Raw genomic sequence first — 25,731 nt, 5'->3', positions numbered from 1 at the left:
TGGGCTGTTGTTACTTACGCAGGCAGGGTCTGAGTTTTCCCAGTTAGTTGAACAGTGGCGGCTTGTTCTTGCAAATTGCACCCGGGTATGGCATGTATATTCTTCGTCAAAATTTTCTAGGCCAAGCCAGAAACGCGCAGGGTGCAAAAAAATTCGGTGTACAAGCTTACGTCCTGAGCGAGGCTGAAACGTTTTATTTCTTAAAGCTGGAGAAAATACCTTTCTTTCTTATGCTCATAAAATATTTTGTCACATTTGAAGGTAAAGCTTGTTTTTTTTTTTTTAATTCTTTGTGGTCGAGAAGGCTTAGGATTGGCCTAGACAAGCAATCAGTATGCTCGTGAAAATTCACCAATTGCACGAGATCCGTGCCGATTTATTACGGGGTGCCCAGGTGATTTTTTTTTAACGATGGGTTTACCACCATGACCTACGAAAGAATGGGGCGTAGTGTGTGCTTTACGCTGTGGCACCGCCTTGAAAAGCGCTCTTAACTTTCCCCAGGGTAGATTCTATTCGTGCTTCCGAATTTCCCACAATAGGCCCATCACAGCGCGGCAGAGGCATCCGTGCTTGCTTGCGACAGCGGGGTTCTTTATAAGTGAGTTTCTTGCTTGAAGCGCGTTGAAAAAATTGTTATCCGAAGTGAGAAAACAAGAACAGCAATGCTACGGCGAAAAAACAGAAAGCAATAAAGGAGTCCCCCGAAATAAGTGCCGGAAAGAACTTACACCTTTTTTTTTTTTTCCTCTCGTGCGGCCAATGGCCTGCAGCGCTGGTAGGACGAATGAATATAGAGCTGCTGTTACGATAAGAGCGCTCGACGCAATCGCTGCTCAAGAGCTCAAAAAGCAAAGGCCGCTCCAGGTAAAGTGCGCCCACAGACCGCAACTACACAACGTTGAGCGTTCTTTGAAGAAAGCGGAACTGCTTCGCGTTTTCTTCGGATATTTGCGGTGATTTTTTGCTGTTTTTGCTTTAATAGGCTTTCGCGCTTTCCGGTAATGCTGCCAGTCCCCTGCAACTACGCGCGCATCGGAAGCGTAACTGCCGTCCGCTGCAATTTCCCCGGGGGGGGTTCTTAGCGTTCGCCGTGAACGTTTTCTTCCGGCGCCGGTAGGAAGAGGGGGAAAATGAGGCACAGGTTGTTCATTCTCTGCTTCTTGTGCTTGGTCATTCCCAAAGTGCCCGAATCGTCAAGAAGTGTTCCTTCGAAGTGAAGGTAGAGAGCCTCTGCGTGTTTGTGTTTACTGTTGTTGAACAGTGTCGGGACGTTCGCTTCTCCACAAGGCACGGACTGGGTAGCGTGTACGCATCCGAAGTACTTAAGAAAAGGGAATTGGGGGGTGTATAGGAAATAACTTTACATCTCCGAACCTCGTTCCTTCTAATTTGTTTGTTCGTTTGTTTGTTTGTTTGTTCGTTCGTTTGTTTGTTTTTGTTTGTTTGTTACCAGCACGTGCACACGCACTGCTGTCTCTTGGGGTGCCATGCGATGCGCATGTTTTCTTCTTTCTTCGCATGCCGCATCAGCAATCTTGCTTGATAGGGAAAGGGGGCCCTAGAATGTTCTTGTCTGATGAACAGTGTTCTCGGTCGAATTCGACGTTTCTGGAAACGAGAGCACTTAAGATAAATGCGTTGATAGCGAACGCCTTAAGACATCTGGAATTTTTGAAAGTATTGATATATCTTAGGGCACCTAATTTGGTACACCGTTTTGAGGCACAGCAAACGGCGGTCATTTATGATGGGGATTTTGCCAACCACGTGAAAGCCCTTTTCGTCGAGTTGTACATTCACGGACGAATGAAATGAGAAAACGAAAGTACGTACCAAGAAAGAGAACATTGAAAAATACTGCTCGCGGAGGTACAATAATGGCGCGCTATTGCTATATTTGGAAAGCCACATTTCTCAACCTTGTTACTGTAATTAAGCCGGATGTCAATTTGATTTACATCGAAAGAATTCGCGCTGTTTGTGTGTTCAGGTTCATGTTTTAGTGAGCGTGTTTCATTTATCCATAACTGTACACCAGTTCCGCTGTTCCCATCCTGTGTCTAGCATATACATGTAAGGCCGGGTTTAAATCGACGCAAGATCCGCCCATGATACGAATGTCCTATTGTACAAATCGAAAGAATGTGCGAGACGCTGTCGTTTCCGGCCGGGGATTATAACTTGACTCCGCGCGCGAGCCACTCCACACCTCTACCGTCGCCGCCTTTGTTTACGAAGACGGCTTGGGATGCCGGAACATGCGAGAGACGGAATACTTTTTTTTTTCCCCCACCGACAACGCATCAAGAGGAAGGGGGAGTGATTCCGCATGGGCTTTCCAGAGTGCGTCGTCGTCCTCCCCTCTTCATCTGAGCACCGCCACCGCTGCTGGCCCACTTAGCTGCTGGACTGTGGGCGCTGCTCGGGTATACGCGCGGTGAAATGTAACTTGCTCCAGTTCCCGCGTTGCGCTTCCTGCCGCCGCGCGCTGAGTCTCATTTGCCCGGCCACCGACGGCCGCCGCCGTGCAATTGAGTGGTCAGCCGGAGTCCACGCTTGCGTGCTTGGTCCGCCGCGCGTCGCGTATTCTTTGCGTGAGCGTCGCGCCTCTCGTGTCGTGTTTTTGTCCGTCGTTGTATGCACGGCCTTCGCGTGTCTCCGAGCGCGTGGATAAGACCGCGACAGTTTTCGCACGCGTGTATACCTTTGCGTATACAAAGACCCTCTTACATCTGTCCCGCTTCTTGCGTAACCATAGTTACGCCCTCCCCCCCCCCCCCCCCCTTTGTTTACGCGTTTAGTAGGATGAGGGGGTAGAGTATAGAGGGCTTAGTCGTTAGTCTGCCGCTCTGAATGGTAAGATATGGGTCAGCGGTGTCTCTAAAAGCCCTTTAGGGGCAAAGCCCCTTAGGACTCGGCCTGTCGGCGTCTCCTGTCGTAGTCGTCGTTTCATGTAGTCACAGTAATAAAACACCGGTAAACTCGTTTTCCAACGCCTCGCGCTAGAACGCTTCGTGCTTCGAAGGCACGAGACTTTTACAGCAAAACTGTATACCTCTACCCCCCCCCTCCCCCCAACGGAATCATCTGCGTGGGCAAAAACGCCAAGGCGCCAAGAATACACTTATACACTGCCTGCTTCCCCCCCCCCAGGTTTCGCGTCGCAGTTTCATCTCCGTGGGCAAAAATGCCAAGGCGCTAGGAATACACTTACACACAGCATGCTTCACCCTTTCCCAGGTTTCACGTTAGTGGAAATGGCCCGTTTTTTTTTCTGTTGTTGTTTTACGCGCCGAAGTTACACCCAGACTATGAGGCGCTCTATAGTTGAAGGCTTCGGATTGATTACGACCACCTCCAGGAGACGTTTAACGTGCACCGAAATGTCGGCACACGAGCGTTTCGACTCCAGCAGAAAAACGACCGCCGCAGCCGCGAATCGGACCCGCGTTCTATGGCTGAGCAGCACAGCGCCCTGGACACTGAGCTACCACAGTGGGTGGCAGAGGTTACTTCCAAGTGTTTTCGCATTCCCGGCTTCGCGCGCGAGTGATCAGCCAGCATTACGGTCGGGTCGCATTGAAGGCAATCCTGCGGCGTTGAAATGAAAACAATGGGGTGTAGGATGAGGATGCGCTGGATGTGGGTTCTGCGCGCAGTACAAATATTGTGCTCCTGCTGCTGTCTGAGGTACACGCGTGGTCAAGGATGCGTGACGGACTTCATTTTGCATGCAATTAGAGACCTGTTAGATGAACATGCAACTCTCTGGTGGGATTGGGTTATGCACGGTCGCTTTTGCTTTCGTGGTCGGGGTAATCACGTATGAGGTGGTAAGTCCAGATTCTTGGCCGCTGGGCTACATTTCCAATATCTGGAATTAAAACAAGAACAACTAAATACCCATCTGTGCGTACTACGGTGTTTCAAGAGCGTTAAAGAATCTCAGGTGAGCATAATTAATGCGTACTCTTTCACCGTTTTTTTTAACAATTCAATTACTCAAAACGTGAGCGACTGATTCACATTTGACAAAGTTATCGCACATATTCTGTTCCTGCCCTGATGTAGTGGTGGTGGCATAAACGTCTTATTTGAGGGTCCAGAATTGCACTCTGGTTACCCGTGCTGTTTGTTTTGCATAATATAAACGGTATGTGGTTCTTTAATCAAAATTGTGCACCCCTCTATCTAACTATGGCGATGGTTGAACGTAAAGCTCTCTCGTGGGGATTCTTGTGTTGAAAACTTCGCTTAAAAAAAAAACAACCTAAAGCAGGCTTCACCTGTGAAAGAGTACATTTGAGGCAGAGTATGCTCTACAGGTTGAAGTTGGCTTTTCTGCAGTAGGTTGTGAGGTGGGCTACAGACACCATCAGTGAGACATGTAAAGCTTCGCTTTAAGCTTCGCCCGTGTCGGAATGACGCATCGGATAAACGTCGGCTCCATAAAGCGAGGGAGCCAGGTTCGATTCCGACCGCAGGAATCGCGTATTTTTTTTTTTTTTTCACTTTACCCGCGATCGTCGTCATAGTCCGAGAAAGTTGGCTTTCCTGCAGTGGGTTTTGAGGTGGGCTACAGACGCCACCAGCGACATAGAAAGCTTCGCTTTAGTAACTGTGGAAAATATCCGGGAATAGTTACGCCGATATCGATCCGCCGTACAACTTGTGTCCACAAATGATCGTACTTAACAGGCGCCAACCGACGAGCTTGCAGGCTGCAACCAGCAGCCGCTTCTCGTGTTTCGGCACAACAAAATCATAACTAGAGCGCGGCGACGCAGTCCTTGCGGTTTACTGACCTGCTTGTTTGGTGTCGGTTAAGCAAGCCACGCGCACGCGTTGTTTTGCTTCGGTGGCTTATGCGCGCGGCACGCACCGGGGGCGCACCCGTACAGTCAATAGGCTACCTAAACGCCCATTGAGTTCCAGCACAGTAGCTGCAGGCGTCGTTGTGCAGTGCTGGAGCAAGGGTTGCGCAATTCTCGGCGCACCGTCGCAACAACGCCTAGGTTAGAAAGCCACACACACCTTTTCGCACAGCCTTGTCCCTGCAGCGCTATTGGCTGCTCACACCTGAGTTAAGCCTGCGCATGGTCACGTCGTTTAAACTTGATTGCGCTCACGAAAACGTAATAACAGGCTCCCAGGGAGGATGAAGTAGGCTTTCTGGTTACCTGGGGGGTGTTGTGCGTGCGTGCAGCACGGCGCGTGTCTGCTGCCGTCCAGTCAGACGGTGCGAGATCGCATATCCAGCGGACGAACAATGAGAGCGCTTAGCCGCGCTTTCAGCTACCGGCGGGGCAGCCGGACCGTGTCGGGCCCCGCTCGGCTAACACGGTAAGGGAGGAGCAAAAACAAGTCTCATTGTTTGAGCCGTGTGTCAGGATGGTTGGTGGTTGCGGGCGGGCTTGATCGGAGTCACGGCTCGGGCTTTTCGGCGCGAAAGTGCAGCGCAGTGGAGCGCCGCAACGGCTCTCTGGGAAATGCGGTGGAATGATACAAAATGCGTGTTAGGGTATTACTTAACCGCGTTTCTTTTTTTTTTTTTTCTCCTGTCATTGTTAGGGAGCAGCTGAAGGGCTTCTGTGTGTAGTCAAGTTGCGTGAGGCCGTCCAGTTGTTGTTGTTGTTGTTGTTGCGCCTTTAGATATGGAACATACAGTTCTTTAGGTATCTTATTTTTCTTCTTTCTGAACACATACGTACGAGTTTCTTTCGTAATCGAAAGTTGGAGGTAATAGTTGACAAGTTGCGCATAATCCGCGGGATAGCCCACATTTTTCCTGCGTTGTATAATTGACAATACGAAATCGGAAGCCAATTATTGTTCAAAGCCCCGTATATGCATCATCCGTTTGTTAACAGTCTTAGTGATCGAGCCAGCGCCTTTACACTATGCCGAGGATGCTGAGGGCAGTACTTCGGGTAATACTTCAAATTTTTCCCTGTCTTCACACACCACTGTGGCTTAGTGGCACAGTCATTGTGCTGCTGACCCTGAAGACGTGGGTTCCACCCCGGATGCTGTGGCTGTTTTTCTGATGGGGGCGCAAAACGAAAACGCCCGCGTGTCGAGATTTAGACGCACGTTAAAAACCTCCGGGTGGTCTAAATTAACCCGTAGCCTACAGTACGGCGCGCATCACAACCCCGATGCAACTTCGATGCGTGAGGCAGCAAAATTTGAAAACTTTATTTTGGCTTGGTTGGTTTTATGTTCATTTCAGTAGTTCTGAGCAATGATGGTATAGTTATTTACTAGTTATAAGTACATATTCAGTGCTACTCTACCTGTCGACCGGTATTCGGAAACTATCCTTTAATATTTAGTTTCCCGCTTCCACCCTCTTCAACTAATGTATATGGTACCGCCGACCGGATGTTTTAATGTTTTACGTATACAGCTTTGTTTCGCAATCTGTTTCGTAATCAGATCAGACTACATATGTCCTTGCGCCTGGCTGCTCAGTTCACCTGCGTTGACTTGAATTTTATTAAAGAATAGTTTTGTGCGACTTTTTCACAATCCATGACACTTTTCAAAAGTAACTTCAACGAATGGAGCTATTTTTTATTTCGTTTTGTGAGAGAGCCAAGAAAACATGTGTTTCAACCCACCAAGAAGCAATCGTTCTTGTGCGTTCTTCGTCTGCTCTGAAATAACACGCAAGCATTGAGTCTGTTTATAACATCGCGGCTGGAAATCTAAGAAGTGTAATTCGACGTAAACCGTCAGCGCTCTGCTGCTGTAGGCTTTTTTTTTCTCACGACACACACTTTGCAGTGAAGGCAGGTCGGCGTGCATGGTGTCATTTTGGAGAAAAAAAAAGCTGGCTTGAAGTTCTGTCGGACGTAACTTTAGTTTTCAACTTTGGGTTATTTATTTATTTATTTATTTATTTATTTATTTATTTATTTATTTATTTATTAATTGTACCCTCAGGGAATACAACATTATAGAGGGGAGTGGGTTTAGGAGACAAGTAAAATACAACAAGTGAAATACGAACGCGCACATGAAAAGCAAACCACATTAAGTACATGCATACAACACTCAAAAACAGCGTGTAAACGACAATGCTTACGAAATGTAAACAATATCAAGAAAGAATAGTTAGGTTTCGTCGCACGTATAGTTACGTCGCACGTAACTATAGACACTAGCTTAAAGTTTCGTCGGGTGTAACTTTAGTTTTAAACTTTGGGTTACGTCGGACGTAACTCTATACACTGCGAAAAAAAAGAGAGTGAGCGTCCATTTTTTTCGCTCGACAAAATATAAACGTTACGATTAAGGGAAACTCACCTGATCACATTCCTATGGGACTGACCACTTCATGAACCACGGGTTCAAAGAAGCATCGTGTACCAATACGAAAAGGTGAACAAATACATAGACATGTTCCAAATGGCCGTTTGCTTCTTTCAGAAATATATCAGTTCGTTGTTGAAATAAAAAAAAAAATAATCAAGGAACACATTTTGGTTTATCTGTTTTCACTAGATAACGCTAGCTTTCTAGCAAGTGAGAGTTTTCTCTATTTATTTCAGTTCAGAAGTCACATGTTTCTAAAATAAGCAAACTAGGCCGTTGTGAATGCACTGGATACCGATTTCGGCTCCTGAAAAACCACGTTGTAGCCGAACTAGCCCTCATGGAACACTTTTTTTTTTTCAATCTCATATTCTGATAACTCACTGGAGTCTTACATCTTACTCTGCTCGCAACGTCAACTGAAGGTATTCATCATCACTATAATAGTGACTGCCGCCGTGCACCCGATGTAAGACGGAATATAACATATGTAAAGCGTGCCCTTTCCGTAGTGGCGTTACCACGCTGCGTACCGGTGAGTGTCACACGCGGAAGAATGTTTGGGCTCATATAACACGTCCCGCTCTCCCGTGCAAAAGAGACGCTCGCGCCGGGCGGAGTTGCTCGCGCGTCCACTTTAGCGAAGTACTCGAACTTGGGCTTTCCGTGCGCTCGCCATGGTGGCTGCAAGCGCTGAGCGTAAGCGTTAAACAGTTGGAGAATTCACCGGCACTCGCGTCCCCGCATGCGGTCTGACGCCTCGCACCATACGCGCGTAATTAGCCTCGCGATCAGCCCCTCATTAGCCACAGTCGCCGACGGGAACATCCTACGGGGAACCAACTACGCAGCGGGAGGGCACTTGGGAAAGAAGCGAAACGAAACAAAAGAAACGCTTCCGGAGTAATTGGAGCTCGCTGCTCTGTGGCGGTATACAGTTACCTCGCATGCATGGAACGCGGTTTCAGTGGGAATGCATTGTTGAGAACTTGCCCTCTAATGCGTCAATACCTAAGCCAATAAGTGAGGGAAAAGAGTTCTTATACGCTTGTCGCTTCGAGGCCACTTGTCTGACGAATTTACCGCTGCGTCGGGTTATGTCAGTTCCAGCGGCGCACCCATTATTATCTCCGGTGCTTTGGCAGAGGCGTTTGCGGTCTGAAACAGCACAAAGGGGATCCGGTCGGCAGCTCGAACACTGGCAAATTTGTTATACTGCGACGTGTATGAATGTCATCGCTTGCGGCGAGCCAGTCTTAGTCAGCTGCTTTTAATGCCTGCCTGTATCCCGGAGACGTGGACAATATGCGTTTCTTTTTATTTCCCGAACGTCATAGTTTTTTTCCTGCGTAAAATACGCTTTGTGCACGCGATACTGTCCGCCCAGTAATAATAATAAAAAAAAACAGCTTACACTCGTATGACGTAGAACAACTAAAATTACGGCGATAATTTAAAGTCAAACGCTCTATTGCAGCAGATTTTTACACATTTTCGGCCTCCTCCGACTGTTTTTACGACTGGATGGAATTCGAAAGATGGTGAGCCTTGGGCACCTATTTCGGAAGCGTTTCACCCGTGCTGATTTTCGCACTTAGTAGTGTTTTGTGTGTAGATCAGTGTCTTGTATGGGTTCTGCTCCTGCGCCATTTTTTTTACAGCGAAAGCATTCTTTCCTTAGTAATCTCGGTTTCCAAGGCCTGGCTTTCTGGCTTCCTTATCACCGACTCGTCTGTAAAGGGTGCACCACGGCATGATGGGTATTATGGTGGTGAAGCAAACTTTAGCGTTATTTCGGAACATACTTCCACTAATCGCGTGACTTGGACTCCCAATATGCAACTCGCCCTACTTCATAGTGTCTTTGGTCTGCCGAATTCGTAAAGTTGATCAGATGCGCGCGCTTCAATTGGACCTGATTCAAGAATAATGATGTCATTCTACTGACCCGCAAACAGCCGTCTTGATAGTACTTCATAGGTATTGACTAGCGATTCACAATAACGTGAACTGTGTTTCATCGGCGGATCATTGCTTATTTCGTTCCGTTACAAACGAGTCTGATCGGGCGACTTAGACCGGACCTGCGACGTCGTGCCTGGTCGTAACGTGACTGGCCTTGTGCCAGTCGCCGCGGGTGGTCACCGTCGCAAGGAGCGTAGGAGGGATTGCACGAAGAATCTATTGCGCGCGAAGATAAATCAAGTCGCTTTTGTTTTTTGCGGGTGTCATTGTTTCCTCCGGAGAATTGATGGATCCGGCCTAGTTGCAGGTTCTAGCGTTAATCATGTCTGTGTACCAAGGGTGCGATCGGACGCGACTGCAACGGTCGTGCGGATGCTGCTTGAGGCGTGTTCAGGGCAGAGGGAAAGAGTGAGGTGCTCGCTGCAGCGGGGAAGAGACTATCTGCGCACAAGTTTTGCGTTGGCTCGTTCTAATTAAAATCGCCGCCTGTGCACTTTTTTTTTTTTTCGAAAACAATATCAGCCTAGCTCTGCCGATTTCGCGGGAACTCGTTCAATAAGTGAAACCTCATTCGGATGTCTCACTTGTGAAGCCGCCGGTGAAACCTGTGTCGTGAAGCCTCCCGTATTTTACGGTCTAAAACTCGGTTCCGCAAAAGTTGATGCGCAACACAGCGTAAGGGCGACGCGGGTATGCGACTCTCCGACGTTAGGCCTAACATCGCACTTTAAGAGAGAGAGAGAGAGAGAGAGAGAGAGAGAGAGAGAGAGAGAGAGAACTTCATTAAGCAATAATGTGATAATTGTTCCTCAGTTCAGGTGCCCATGTGCTGTCGTTAGGCCTAACATGACGTTAGGCCTAACATCACGCTTTCATTCAGGGAGTGAGTGAGAGAGAGAATTTCATTAAGCAATAATGTGATAGTGTTTCCTTATGCCAGGAGCCCATGTGCTGTCCAGGCTTCCACAGCCCAGGTCACGAGTAAGATATAGTCCTCAGGTCGACAGCTCGACGGCAGTATTTTCCCCACTGCTTAGGGGAAGGGTAACGGTTCAGGGGCGGAAGGTTTGGGTTTTCGTCCAAGCAGACCAACGCCGTAAACCGGTAACAGTAGTTGGACGTGCAATGAGCAGAACGTTGCTTGGCACACGTCGTAAGGCTCGACTCGAAGGCAACCTAACGTTAAGCCTAAACATAGGAAGTTAGGCCTAACGCCACGCTTGATGTCAGGCGCGCTGCGCACCGAGTGTTGTGCGCCGCAGTAGGTACCGATCGAGACCAACATGTGCACGAAGCATCGCGTTTGCAGAGCGCCTGGTGCTACTACAGCGCCAGTGGGTGGCTACACTGAGTCACGGTAGCCCACACCGTTGGCACCTACGCGACCAGGCGACCCCCACCGAGCGCATGCATAGAAAGCTCACAGCGGCGGCGGGTAACAGGGCGCGACCGAGGAAGGGGCGCCTGCATTTCTGGGGCGTTCCGGCGCTGACCGCGCGGCCAGGCCCTCAGCGGAGCACACCTCTAGATCGGCGGGGGGCGACCTCCACGCCGCCTCGCATGACCGCAGACGCCGCCGCCACCTTCGAGGCGGCGGGGGTCGCGCTCCCTCTCCGTAATCTCCTCTAGCCCCGCTGCTGCGAACAACGGGACAAGGCATGGAGAAACGCGTCTCGGTTTCGAGGTCCTCGGAGCGAATCTGCGCCGTCTCTCAGCGGGTGGTGCCTGCGGCGGTGAAAGCTTCGTTGAACTCGGCGAGGCCCGACACGTTTTTAATCCGCTGATGAGGAGGCAATTCGTTCTCCGCGCTGCACACGCGAGCCGCCAGTGTTGGCGTTGTGCAACTGCGCCGCCGATGGGGAGGCGAGATATCCGGAAGTGTGGAAGTTCGGCACGTGTATGCCGTATGCGACCTTTGTTGGCGCGGCCTCCGAGGCATCGATGTGTTCGGCCCCACGCGTCGTCACGGTGCGTGAGCAGCGTCCTTTCTTTGCGCCGCGGAAAGTACGCCCAATTAGCCCGCTTTTCATTCGCGGCTACTGTGCGCGGCCGGAAGCGTGCCGACAGCTGTCTTGGATCCGATCGGCCCACCTCTCGAGTGGCCAGGTCGGAATCGCGCCACAACCGCGAGCGACTTGTTCGGCTACCCGAGCTGCATCACGTTCGGTCTGCGTGATCGTGTACACGAGGCAAGCTCTGTCTGCTGCTTCCGCGGTTGGCGATTGTTAGTGCTGCCTGACTGGCGCCTTTTAAATATGCGAATAATTGTTCCGGCCTTTCTTTTGTCTGTTACTGAGCGATGTGCAGAGACCTCTTGTGCTAATTGCGCTGCTTCCGGGCGTTGATTCGACCACATGGCACGTTTTAGGCCGACCAGGAATTGAAATTAATTAAGCTTTTGCCGTGTATATCTGCTGCATGTGTACACGGGCCTCATCCTGTTAGCGGGCAGAGAAAAGCATGCGTCAGTTGCGGAGCGTACCATGCGCGCACGCATAAAATGAAAGCAAAACAAACAAAACCGGGACGCTTTACACGAATGAATCCGCCACATCCGGCTTGACTGTTTAAAGTGTGCGTTTAAATTTCCGTCGTTGTTATTCCCGCGTCATAACCTTTCGAATGAATCAGACTGGTATTTTGTCGTCCCTTGCACTGTTGTTCAAATGCTACTGCATCAGCCTGGTCAGCTTACCAGCCTTCTGCAGCTTCTATTTTCTCTTCGTGGTCTCCTAAATGAAGTCGATAAGCTTGATTTGGCGTCGAAACCGTTGTAACGGCTTTAGCTTTACACATACGTGGATGCTATATTCGTTTTATCACTGCGTAGTGTCGTGAACTTTTAGAAAAAAACGCCATCACTTAGTCAGACACGGCTGTAAGACACCTTGCCACTTCGTATTTAGGTGAATGAGAAGAGCTACAGGCGCTTTTGGGTAATTTTCTCCTCTGTAGGGTTCCGCTGATCATGTGGACACTTCCGGCGTGTACAGTCCCAGATTTGGACCGCGGATTTGCACGTCACATTTGTTGGCGCGCCTACCCGTTGTTTGGTTGTTTACCTTGTTTGGTCGAGAGCAGTGTGCGGTTGCATAGCTTCCATAATAAAAGCCTGCCTCACACTGCCGCAATAACTCGAGGTCACGGGGCAAATATTTGCACGTAGGAACTGTAGGATAAATGTGTAGCTCCTTTGAAGGCGGCTTCATTACTACACACACATGCAGTACTGAGAAGTTATTTTTTGGAGGGCTGTATAAGCCTTCTATTATCAAGGTAGAAATACCTGGCACCTTTTACTGAATACAGCCGTAAGAACCCATGCGTCCCTACTAAGCTATAGGCACGGAAGCCCTTTGAAGTCGGCTTCACTGTTATTCAGGAACGCATTGTTGGGAAGACATTTTTCAGGGGGAGTTAAAAGAAGTCCGTTGTAAAACTATCCAGGCCCTAGCGCCTTGTGCTTTCACAAGATCCCAGGTATCGCAATAGAGGCCTTTGCATCTAGCTCCCTTAAAGTCGGCCTCACTACATACCCAAATGCCTTGCCGGGAAAACATTTTTCTGCAGCAATACTATAGGGAGTCCGACATCAAAGTATGCAGGCCCTAATGCTTTTTAAGTGCGAATGCACTTCTTAAGTGAGCCTGAAGCGTCCGCCGCTGTCCGCATAGCAACAGCTGCGGGTGCGCGCGCTCCTCGTCTTCCTTGGCAACGGGGGGAGATGGGCGCGCGCTGCCTGGCCGCTGACATGGCACATACCCACGTGGGGGATTGGCCAAGAATCGGGCGTGAGAAGGGCTAATGCACCCGCTTAAAGGAGTACTGACACAAAATTTCAAAGCTGAGATCCGCTCTAGCAATCAAGTACAACGACAACACAAATAGGTGTCTGTGAATAAATGCATCTTTCTTTCTTTGTAGTTGTGTGTGTGTGTGTGTGTGTGTGTGATCTCTCTTTCGCAAACATTACCGAACCGCGCAAATTCAACTCGTGCATTCGCACTTTCACATTCTTCCCCTCGGAGAAATGCGGGGAATTTTATTAATACCATTTTCGTATGCGGTGAGAGTGGCGGGTATCCTCGCTGAATCCACTCAAAACACTTCGAACGCGGCGATGACAGCCTTAAATGCATTCCTTGACTCGTACGAACGTTACTAGAATAACGTTATTTGTACCTTCTCTACATCGCGTGCGTAGAAACGCCCTCGCGGCGTCGCCGTACTGTCAAGGACGCAAGTACAGCCAGTGAATGAAGGTGTGTTTGTGCGCTCACCGCATTCGGCTATAGACAAGGCAACCCTCCCAGCCCATTCACTGCAGCGTTTCAAAATCTCTCTGCACTCCTCGAGTAAGTACGCAACCAGCGAGGCATATGGCCTCGCCGGCGTGGCGCATTGGCGTCTGGCGCACCGTCGTCACTCATAGGGGGCCGTTTGCTGACGCAACGGCGAGTCACCTGGCTTTTTTCTGTTTGCTCACTTCTTGCTTCGTTGATCAGTAACGCAAGACGTTGACGACAATACGTGCCTCCGCACCGCAAAGGTCAGGCTCCCATTGCCTTACCGGGCGCGCGTTGCCTGGTCACGCGTCGGTACTGCTCGCAAGGGTAACGACGCTTTCAGCGGGCGTCGACGGACGCCGCAGATGGCTTCGCTTTGTCGTCTGCTACCCGCAGAGAGCGGTCGTCTGCTCAGATAGGTCGAAACGCGCAGACGACAACGGGCTGCGAACAATCTCGTTTACTTTTTTTGTGTCTGTTTCGGGTCCAGAATATATATATATACACTCTAAGGCGTTTACTGTCGCGTTATTGTCAGTGTTCAAAGAGTTCGCCGCGCTGGCATGCAGGCCGAAGCGGGTTTGTGGGGCGTTCGCGAGACCTTCCCCTCCATCGGCCGCCGCCGAAAAAGAGAGACGGCGCATAAAGGCGAGCGGCCTTCGCCTACGTAATTGCACCCCACACACAAACATGCCTGCGTCGCTCGCGTGAACGTCCTACCTTGACCGCGCGGCGGTGCGGACGCGAGACACCGCCCGGAAGAGTCATCACACGTACGCCCTTTGGCGCTATAGGAAGCGACGCCTAAATGCCTCCGACGGGAAAATGCTGCTGCCAGTGGGTCATGATGGCATGCCTCGGGAAATATGCTCGGAGGAATAAATGTGCCCCCAAATGGCTCGTTTGCGTGGACGAGTATGAATACGTTGGCTGCAATTACGTACACCCGTATTTCCGGTTGCGTAAATATAGCCCGCTGCCCCGCGGCGCCTCGAAGCGAGGTTTATCCACTTTTTGGCCTCACCATAGGCTGTTATTTTTCTGTCTCTTTCTTTTTGTTGGAGGGGGTTGTAAAAATGGCCACCGTGGTTTTACTAGGGGAACCCCTATAGCTCGCTTCAAGATTTATTGCGCTGAGAATGAAGCACTCCCGAAAGCAAATAAACGTTATCTCTTGCAAGCAGAGATTTATTGGGGATATAAGAATGTATAAGTGGAGTAATTTTAGAACGGAACAGCGACTTTTTAAACGCGCAAAAACACACTTGTCGTTGTTATGAGTATGTTTCTTTCATGGCCTCAAGGCGAAGCGGATATAGGAAGGGAGTTGTGGTTACATTCAGGAAGCCAAGTCAGCGTTTCGGTTGTATTGAATTAGGGTGCTCTGCTCAGGATTGTGGGGCCACCGATGATAGTGCTCGTCTTACGAAGAGCTCGTAATTGCTAAACTCGCAGCGTTGTTGTCTAGAGGAACCTGTTCCATGCTAGTGAACTATAAGCAGACGTGCTGGGGCTGCTGGAGACTAACTAAAACTGTAGACATTTCGCCGCTAGTATCACTACAGCTTCAGAACCATGGTTAGCGTTTGTACGGGTCGGCCTCTGGAAGAGGTTACCCAAAGCAGGGCGGGAGGAAGGGGTGAATCATACAACAACCGCTGCCTGAGAGGCAGATCCAAACGCTGGCAGTCGAAGAATGGGGCAAGTAAGTGGTTGACAATGATATGCTGTAGACTTGACAAGTGCTCGGAAGAACTTTTCTGAGCTGATCGCAAATGAGTAAGTAAACGTTTGTCGATTCGCAGAAGATCCGCGCCATTTATTCAAGGTATCGGACCCTTGGGGGAAGGGACAGAAATCGGAAAGGGGCAGTTGAAGAAGAAAAGAAAGAAGGCGGCTTTTTAAATCAGTGCATCTACCTTAGAGGTGGAAGAATATGTACCTAAATGAGCTGCAATGCTGAGTATCCGTGTAGGCCAGGTAGGGTGTAGCTGTTCTCCGCGCTTTCCATGCCGACCACTGCGGGCCCAGCCTCGGACGCGAAAAATATTCATCGGTGGTCCATGGGCTAAGTCTGACGTATCGACGTCTGACAAGCCTAAGACTGACGTATCGTTTATTTCCTTGCAGTCGCGTATGGACTTTTCTACACTAGGTTGGTCTGCAAATGACATTATGTTTACTGTGTAACAGAATCAGCATTGCGTGCCTGCGTGTTTTGAATTATCGTTGCGGTTGGACCGCAGAAAAAAGCTGCAGGGCTGGCATAACGAATCGGGGTCAGGGGCTTCGAGCACGTCTTATCCTGTGACACTACGCAGGAGTTCCTATGGCCCGGCGGCGACACTGAAACATCGTTGTGTCTACACATATCCGCCGCGCGGCGCATATATCGTCTCCTCCGCCGCCCAGATCGCTCATTTCGGCGGCCGGCTGTGGTGGTCGGGGTAATGGTCTGGAAATCCTCACGCTGACTCGCGGCGTGTGTGCCGTACATAGTCGCATGTTTGCCATCGGCCGGAATCATGGGAGACGCGTTGGGCGTGACGGAAGTGCGGCATCCTTGCCGAGGTCAATGGCACACTCTGCCGGCCGCCGTGCAAGCCGGGGTCGAGGGTCGCGTCACTGCGCGGCGATCGCCTGAGCGTGCTTCCCGGATTCACGGGCCGCGCCTGCCCGTTTGATGGCGGCGGCGGCGCTCGGCTGGTCGCGAACCGGCCGGTCGGGCTGTCTTGTCCTCAAACTCGTTCGCCCCACCGCGAGATTACGTGCACGCCCTATGCAACATCCGACTCTGTACTTAAAACAACGCTTCTTCCTCGGATTGCTACGCACCGTCAGCGCTTGAGCCGTCAAGCTAACTTTGTTTGTCTCGTGTAAGGGTCGTGATTTTGGCGCCCAGCACCTCATTATGGCCCCCGCCGACCTCACGGGGACGTTTGTAGCGGGAAATTTTACGGCAACGGCTGTCAAGCAAATTCGGGGTTATTAATCTTTGACAAGCGTCCTATCACGAGTCTGACCGCCTTCCGGCGTGCCTTCGGCTTGTAACGGTTCTCTATAGGATTCGTAGCGGCAGACAAAGGTTTGGCCGCATTAGTGACGGAACTCTGCAGGTATAACGAGATGTGGAATTCCTCACTAGAGACAGGGCACCGCAGGCCAGCTGGCGCCTTCCGTATACGCCGGCGTAATGGCTGTGACGCTACGGGCCACGTGGCCCGTTGCCCATTGCACTGTCTCGTGTGGTACCACACGAGACAGCGCAATGGGCAACGCGACGGGTGCCCCTAAGGTATTGAAAGTGCTTTAATGCGTCACTAAAAGCGGCACGACAGCTGTCGGGGATTTTGTATAGGTGGCTTACAGAGGGTTCTCGGCGTGGCACAGAGAAAGTGTGTCTATATCGCGATGTGTACTTTGCTGTTTGTCCATCGCCGTGTGGTTATTACCCTAGGTAACGGGGCGCATGCGCCGTGGAGATGGGATCTGAAAAAGAAAAAAAAATGCTTTTTCTCTAGTTCGGAAGTTCTGGGAATTTAGCCGATGCCTGCGGGATTCGCGTTCACTCGGCCCCGAGTTCTCGCCGACAGCAAGTTAGATTTGCAGGTTTTGTATTCACTTACTCGTTCTAAGGCCCATGAAGCGACAGTAAAATGCGTCGAAGCTTGTAGAATTCACCGCGGCATCAAACGCGTCACCCTTTAGTCACATGTCGAGGGTGTTCTTTTTACTCGTTTTAAAGCGGCAACATCAGGACGCAGCGCGTGAAATATTGTCCCCGGAGAATGATAGCGTGATGGCATAGTTGTACGTTAACACCTGACACTGTGGGTCGTGTCACCCAGGGTGATCGTGTGTTGATGTTTTTTTCCACTTGGGTGACCAACCCTGTCGCGCGGACGGTCCGGTGTCTGTCCGCTGCGTTCGGTGATTCGTGGCGACCGCTCGTATACCTAGGGAACACGCATAGGTATACCGCGCGCATGTGTCCCGTGCCGCGGTGCCTTTTCGCCCGTACGTGCAGAAAGCAGAAGGTGCGCAACAAAAGGCACGACCGTCGGTCGTCCCGCACTAATGGACGCCGCGGCCTTCTTTCTACCTCACCACGGGGAAACCGCTGGAGCGGACCTCATTAGCGGCCCGTACACACAACGCAGTTGCCCAGAGGTCCAGCCCGTGCTTTTTCTCTTGCCGACCCGTTGTGGCAAGACCCTTTCAAGCTTTCTCTACGCAGCTGACACAGGCGCGAACCTATTCGGGAGTCTCGGAGCTTTGTCCGTAACGGTACACTATGAGCTCTTTCCAAATGGTTCGGTCAGTGGAGTGACTTCCCGCTGCATTGCTGATAGTTTCACTGTTTTGGGACGACTCGGGGCCAATTGACGCATGACTATTCTAGGTGAACGGGGTGCATCTTTGTTTGGAAGCGCGCTGCCGAAATGCGGCAGAAGAACGGAGCGAAAGCAGCTTCTTTACGCTCAACAAAGCACCGAACAAAAGAGCACGGAAGGAAATAGTTGCCGCCGCCCTCGCTTCCCTCTCTACCTCCATCTTGAAAGAAAAAGAAAATAAAAAAAATATTTCCGGAGGAGAGGCCGGAGCTGGTCAGCCGTGCCACCCATTGCTCGCATGTAGGTTGGGGGTCAGGAGTAAGGGACGGGGTTTTTTGACAAGAAAGAAATCTTTAACCTGAAGCCCCCAGTCTGGTACAGTCTAACCTGCAGTTTTTATTAAATCTCTCTCTCTCTCTCTCTCTCTCTCTCTCTCTCTCTCTCTCTCTCTCTCTCTCTCTCTCTCTCTCTCTCTCTCTCTCTCTCTCTCTCTCTCTCTCTCTCTCTCTGCGGTCAATGCAGGTAATTTGCGAGCCAATACCGCAAACGTGACCCGGAATAGCGTTTTCTGAGCAGCGTTGCCTCTCGGTAAGGTGCACGCACGTTGCTGTAACGGCGTGGCATTCTCCGCGTTTCCGTACACGCCGTCGAAACTGACTCCACGCGTGAGCGCAGGTTTTCGTGTGCTCCATATTGCAACGCATCCACGTAGAGGGGTCGTCGCGGAAGCTGCATAGCCTCGAAGCGCGTGTCTGAAGCCTCGTTTGCATCTCATTATACGCACGGAAGCCGGATGGAATTCATCTTCAGAGCGCAAATTACTTCCGCTTGCATATATAACTTCATTACCGTCTTGATGTGCTCCGCCACCAAAGTTCGCTGGACTCATTCGTAAATTTCGCACCAAAACTGACTGAGCATGCAGGAGGAAAAGCGGCGGCCTTTATGGCTATCGGAGCGGATACAGAGAATAGCCCGGTTGAATTTGGAGCGCAACACGACTATGCTCACATACACGGACTCGAAGGATTCCAGTTGCGCCCGCTGCGGTTGCTCACAGCCGCAATCAATGCGAGTTGACTTGCTGTCGAATTTTGTTTCACTCGAGTAAACTGATGAGGATGCAGTCAAAACTCGGCGTTCTATCGAGCGCAAACTGCTTGCTTCAGAGAAGGCCGTCAGGAGTTCGATTCCCATGCCGCAGTGGTCGTGTTTACGACAGAAGCGCAGCACGAAAAATACTCTGAGGCCCTATGACAGCGCGAAAGGCTTAGAGGTCAGCGCAGAGGGCCTTCCGCCAGTGCTATTATTTTCAATTAATTAATTCATCTGACGGCCTTTCCAGACCAGCATATGCGCCGGCAGTGCGGCATTTGTTTCCCAGGACTAGCGCGTCAGTTCTGCCGTTCGACGAGTGTAGACCGAGCTCCCCGCAGTAAACGTAGTGCAGGCTTGGTGGAAGAAGTGGTGAGAGTACCGAAATCGTCGCATACAATTGGCAACATTTACCATGAGCTGACGTGCACGTGCGAATGACGCGGGTGTCATCAAAAGTATCATATATAGTCAGCACCCCTGTCTGGCTAGCGACTACAAGTCTGCCAGATCCTGTTGCGAACAATGGCTTGAACACGAATTGGGGACTCTTTCCTGGGGCTTGCCAGGCCCCAAAGGTTGTGGGGTTCCACACATGATGCGAGCGCTTGCGCGCGTGGGCTCTGCGACGTGTCTAACCAGCGCAGTCCGGGTGCGTGGTCTGGCCTAACCCGTATACAATAAGAACGCCGACCGGAAGGAGGCCTTATACACGCCTTGAGAATTGAGCGATGGCGAGTGATGGATGAGCCTGTCAGGGCTTCTTGCGGCCGACGTGGGAACCTCGACCGCGTTTAGCAAGGCGGGAAGAAGACGCATGACGGCGGCGGAGAGTCGAAAAACACGCGACCGCGCACAAAGACGCCGATGGGCGGAAATGTTCGCGCTCTAAAGAGAACGTTGAACGCGCGCGTGCGTGTCGTGGAGCGGTAATTTCGTTGGAGCTTTCGCCCTTGCGAAAGTGGCAGTGCTTGGATGCTGTCTTTCTTTTTTTTCTCCCACTTATTATTCCAAAACTACATTTCACGCATGCCACAGGCGCTTACGTTATGCCAGTGCGGCGTGCGCTTTTCTAACCCGTATATGGGCGGCGACTTTACACCTCGCAGGATAAAAATGTCCCATTTCTGTTCATATATAACGTCTAGTGTATATATGCTCGAAAAGGTAAGCTAGGCGGGTTACATTGGGGTAAGAAAACGTGCGTATATCTATTATATGTGCATGCACAGTACGAATTACCCTGTCACATGCATTCTTTACTTTACAGCAGGTGTTTTGCTACTTGGTTCCCAACAAGTCAGTACCTCCTCTTTTCTTTTTCAACAGCACAGCTATTTAGGCCGACACAAATTGGCCCGGCAGAGACAGAAAACCCTGAGCGCACGTGAGCGCGTGCCTCGCGACGACATCCCGGCGTCGTCCAGACTTGCGCATGGGCTCACGCCACATAAGGAGCTTCCACCGCCGTCGTCGTCGTCGTCGTCGTTGTCGTGTAGCGACCGGCGTGCAACGGGTCCGCCGCGCCATAGACGAGGACGACGGATCTGTCAAGCCATCCCTTCACAATTCCCACTTGGTCACGGCCACTGGACCAGCTGACGAAGAAATGTAGGTCTACCGAGGCGAGAACGCGCTACAAGAGGATTTGCCCTATGCGGATGTGCCGTCGGAAGATGACGCCGAAAGGGACGACTGCGACTGCTACTGAATAGAACACTGTACATACTTTAATGGTCGTTGCTTTACAGTGCCGTCCAAAACGGCTTTGCACTGCTGGGATGCGGCTGCTCTCTCTCTCCTGGGATTCGCTGCCAGCGTGCATGGAGAAGTCGACCCCCAACTCTGCTGTTTCTTCAGCTTTGCACCACTTGTGCAAGCTGCGCCAATTGTTTTGGCAATCTGTATCAGGCGCCGCAACGACAGGGCCTGCACGATACAGAAACGTCGTCAGTGTGCGCGGAGCTTGCAGGGTCATTGGCGAGAGACCCTACTTAACTTGGGACCGGAGCGGCCTAAATGCGCCCAACCTGCTCGGCACGTGCGGCAAGGGACCCTGCGATTTGCACGCTTTCTCCGAGCATCCTTTTCCGCAGCGTCGATACAGCAGTGCCTACTCCTCCGTCCTCTTTACGCGCTGCTCTGTCCCGCCACGAGTCACGGCTCGGTCCTCGTCGTGAACTGGGGATATTAAAGTTCCCTCACGAGGCTCTCGCTCCGTGGCATTGGAGTACGGAGATATAAAACAACAAAATGCTCGGGTCGAGACCTTCGCTGGCGCTTTAGAACTGCAGCAGCGTGCGGGTCGAACGGTTAACTCATGGAAGGCCTCGCGTCACGAGGAAAAAGGCAGTGACAGCCTATTCATATGCTGCAAAAAGGCACGACGGCCTGGAAACCGTTTCTGTGCGAACGGTCCCACGGCATTGTGTGGCGTATATACCTACACACCGCCGCAGCATGCTTTTCTTAACGTGACTGTTCACGGAGTCGGTCTGTCTAAGTTAAAATGAAATGTGCACGGCGGTTTTATTTGGTTGTATTTCGTTTTGCAACGTCGACTGAGGGCCCCAGAAAGAACGCAAGACTGACTGTAGTCGTTACAGTGAGGTTCAAGTATGTGGGGGCTTTGAAGGAAGGGTTAACAAAATTGAGCGTGCCAACAAAAGCGATTACTAAACGAGACAAAAATTAACGCGCCAAAGCGCTAAGCAGACGGCGGACGTGTAGCTTCTACACGACAACGCGTTGGCAGCTGCGGATAGTTTGATTTACGGAAATATGCGCAGTTGATGTCTGTCTGTCTGTCTGTCTGTCTGTCTGTCTGTCTGTCTGTCTGTCTGTCTGTCTGTCTGTCTGTCTGTCTGTCTGTCTGTCTGTCTGTCTGTCTGTTTGTTTGTTTGTTTGTTTGTTTGTTTGTTTGTTTGTTTGCTTGCTTGTTTGTTTGCTTGTTTGTTTATGTCATAGCATTTGTGGAGCTGGCATCGTGTGGCATACAGCACCTGTCTAGCGTCGTTTCTTGCCACGAAGAGGGTAGGGCGGGGTCGAGAGGGCGACTGGTTTTCGTCACAGCGCTGAGAGAAAGCAGGTGCCTTTCTGAATATCCCGAGACCCACCATGCCACACGACTCAAGCGCCGTCTATTTATAACTCGTTTGGCGGCTGCCTCAAGAAAGCGCCGTATCATTTATTTTCTTTTTTATTTCAGCCTTGTGCTGGTGCGTATAACATGATTATTAATCGACCCGAAAAAAAGGAAGTGAAAGGTCCTATATTCGCACTTCAAAGCCTGTTTTATTAGGTTTTCCGAAACAAACCTTCAAATGGACCAGGAGAAATAATAAAAAATTAGAGTCCAACACTCGTTTCAAAAACAAAAGCAATGTAAACGAAAAAAAAAAATTGGCCCGTCGCATCCATAAGTCTTCACAGTCGTGCGTGCAGCCAGCGGCACCAGATCGGCAGCCTTGGCCGAGATGGACGAGTCGTCGTTGTCCGCCGGTTCCTGTGCCGTGGCGATCGTGTCTCGCGCACGCGTCCATTAGTAGATTGCACCTGTTCGTGTCATTCAATGGCGAGATGGACGCTCTTGAGGGGCTTCGCGTGCACATTTTTGGGCGCGGTGATTATGCAGGAGCGAGACAACGAAGACCCACTGAGCGGCACCGCTTCCTGGAAATGGTGCACCGAATCTGCATCATTGTCGACAGATAATCCTTTTTGAGTATCTGGCATCTATTGGTGCGTGCGGCTTCTGTCATGTCTGCTCTCAAAGACATGCATATACAGTTTGAACCAAGTACCAAGGACTGGAAATCCCACTACGCCTTCCTAGGTCAGCGCTACCGCGTCTTTGGAAGCAGGCGCGTAGACTAGAGCAGGTATTACTAATGGCCTGGCGAGGCAGAAGCTGGGTCAAGGTGGAAGCTACAGCAGCTCCTATTACCGATAAGGTGGTGTTCAAGAGACGTTTGTTTCTGTTTCGGGCAGCGGTCCTCGTCTTTGTCCAGGGCGCCGGGCCAAGGAAAAGGATACAGATCGAGAGCGAAAGCGGAACGCCCTCGTCAGTATTCCGCCGACACGCACCGCGTAGGCGCTCCAAGGAGAAGGGCCCGCCGGATGATGGAGCAGAATTGAGACCCCATCGGTCTCCTTGAGCACCCCCCGGGCTCCCGCGTGGTGGCGCCGCAATTTCCGCGCGGCTGATGTAGCGAAGGGGACAGACGCGGCTGGGTCGCATTGTCTTTCTCGTTATTATCGTAAAGGAGGGCGAAACGCCTCTTCCACGCGGAGAGCGTGTGTGTAGTGCGGGAAAGGGAGCGTACAGGTGGAAGCTTCGGCCGTCCGTCCCCGCAATGAAACTGCGGCCCAGTTCGTGTCTGGACAACTCGGCTGAACAAGGTTGAAATGAAACGACGCAACCGTTCTTCATTGACATGCGTGCGAACGGAACGGACACCACTTGCAAAGAACAAGGCGTACGACAAGGCGCCTTCGCACGACTTCCTCCTTGATCCGCGAGTAACCAGGTGTCCTGAGTAGCCCAGGTGGTCTCGATTAGTTCGGGCCCGTTTAACGGGCCGCTCCCTAACTAGGGTGGTGTCTCGGCGCGTTAAGCGGCTAATGATTTGTTACGGGGCTACGCCCAACTTAGCCGCTGTTAAGTCGGGACGTCTCGGGCGACCGGCCGTCAGATAAAGCCAAATATGTCCTGCCCGGACCTTAATTATCTTATGGGCTAAGTGGTTATTTTTGTTTCGAACGTTACGGGCGCCGTGTTTTTTCCGCAGCCTTTGTGCAACCGCCAAATCCAGACCACAGAGACCGCCATTTCTTTTTGTTGTGTAATTTTCGGTTACTACACGTGTGTACGCGCTGGGGGAGTAACGAAACAACTTCTGGTCTAAAGTATTTCTGTACCACTTTTCGCGGGGTCTCATAGGTGGGCATTGCTTGGCGACGCGGAGGAAATCGTGCATATTTATGTTTTCAGTGGATCAGTTTTTCCTAAGCGAAGCAAAATGATTAGTCTTGTTGTTTTTGTGTGTGCAACAGCACCGTGCAGGTGCGCGCGTATGGAACGAACCTGTCCAGTTTCTATCTGAGCAGCTCGGCCCGTCGGATAATCGCTGCAGTGGCCGCACAGCTGCGTTCGCCGGCACCAAATAGAAGCTTCTGCGCCGCGAGGGACGATATTGCCTCGGCGAATTGTTTCTTTTTTTTTTTTTTTTTTGAGCGTGGGCGGCTTGTTTGAATTTTGATGTTCTATTGAGATTACCCAGAAACTTGCGTTCGCTTATGGCGGCACGGCCCTGCACGGGAGCGTGTGTTTAAGTGCATGCCTCTGGGGCGACCCAGTCGTGGTGTGAGGGGCTTTGGCTAGTCATAGAACCCGGTCGCCGCCCAAAGCAAATAGAGGGAGGACGGATTGCGTGTCACCGTCCAACCTCCAACAGTTGCATAATTGAAGAAATCAAACTCTGAAGTGCTGGTCCGTAGCACGACTGACTCAAAACGATTTTGTTTTCCTGGTATACGTGCAAAAAAAAAAAAAAAAAAGAGGGGGGGGTTGTAAGATAGAGGAGGAAAAGCTACTGGGTGCTTTGAGGATGGAATACTGATGCAAACATGAGAATGAAACACAGCCCGCACTTCCCTATGGGTTGCTTAAAGCCTTCATTCTTTATAATCGAGTCTTCACGAGTTCGTTTGTCTCCTGTAAACGTCATCGCGCAGTTTTCGTTCGTGCACGAACCATTGCAGAAGAAAACCAAATACGCTCGCGCATACAGAATGAGACAGGCTCGCATCAACGCAACCACGACTGTAACAACAAATACACGAGAACTAGCGCGGCTAATATCGCCGAATGTTACCGGTCGGCGTACTAGTGTCCGTTGCATACGCTTGCGATTGCGTCATCCTGCCCTCGTCCACCACGGAGCGCGGAACTGCTGCGTACCCCGCGGCGACAAGCGCGCGAAGGGCACCTATCTGCACGCGCGACTCTCGCACTCGCTTTTCCCCCGCCCAAGGACTGCCGTTAATCGAGATGCGGAATATGGGGCGCCCAGCGGCGGAACCCGTGCATGGGGTGCGCTTTATTTTCTCCAACCCCCCCTGACTCGCTCCTTCCAATGCACGCGAGGCGCGGGCGTGCTGCATGACAAGTGGCGTCGTTGTTGGCACCGCTCCGCAGGGCTCCAAGAAGAAAAAGCGTTGGGCTGGGCGTTGCTCGGTGCAGTTCGATTGTCTCGCCGCGTGTGAGAGAGCGCCATTGTCCGGCAGCTGGCGGCGCCTCGCAATGCCACTGGGTGACCGCTGCGCGTCTGCGCGGACAACGGCACCCCTTTGTGACCCTCTTGACTGTGCAGCAGTCCGCATTTTGGGGCCATCCCCGTGGACGCGCGACTGCGGGTGGCGAACTTGACGTGTCTGCATGCCGTATACGCATAAGGTGCTTTGCGACCCTCCGCGCGACGCGTCTGTCTTGCGTAGCGCTAGTGGACGGGAGCGATAACTTAAGCGCCGTGCATTGTCGTAGGCCTGTTGATTCGAAAGATCGCCCGGAGGGCCGGGTGATCGACTGGACAGGACGACATTGTCTTTCTTTCGCGCCCCTCCAATATGTCTGTAAACGGGACGAGTCGAGGATTAGTTAATTCCTGGCTTCAGGCGGACCTAACCTTGACAGAAATGACACCTGTCGATGTCTAAGGTTACGGCGT

The 25,731-nt window shown here is 51.2% G+C and overlaps 1 protein-coding gene across 1 annotated transcript in view; it reads left to right on the top strand.

Annotated features, from left to right (window-relative positions):
• LOC144146143 (BICD family-like cargo adapter 1) overlaps nt 1–25,731 on the top strand; it is a 188,878-nt gene that overhangs the window by 120,410 nt on the left and 42,737 nt on the right. The gene's annotated exons all lie outside the window — the stretch shown is intronic.

This window comes from Haemaphysalis longicornis, unplaced genomic scaffold, assembly GCF_048455015.1.
Source record: "Haemaphysalis longicornis isolate Haplotype H1 unplaced genomic scaffold, Haemaphysalis longicornis Haplotype H1 scaffold_7, whole genome shotgun sequence".
In the NCBI taxonomy this organism is placed as follows: domain Eukaryota; kingdom Metazoa; phylum Arthropoda; class Arachnida; order Ixodida; family Ixodidae; genus Haemaphysalis; species Haemaphysalis longicornis.
Note: the sequence above shows the minus strand (reverse complement) of the source record. Positions and strands in the feature narration are given on the sequence as shown.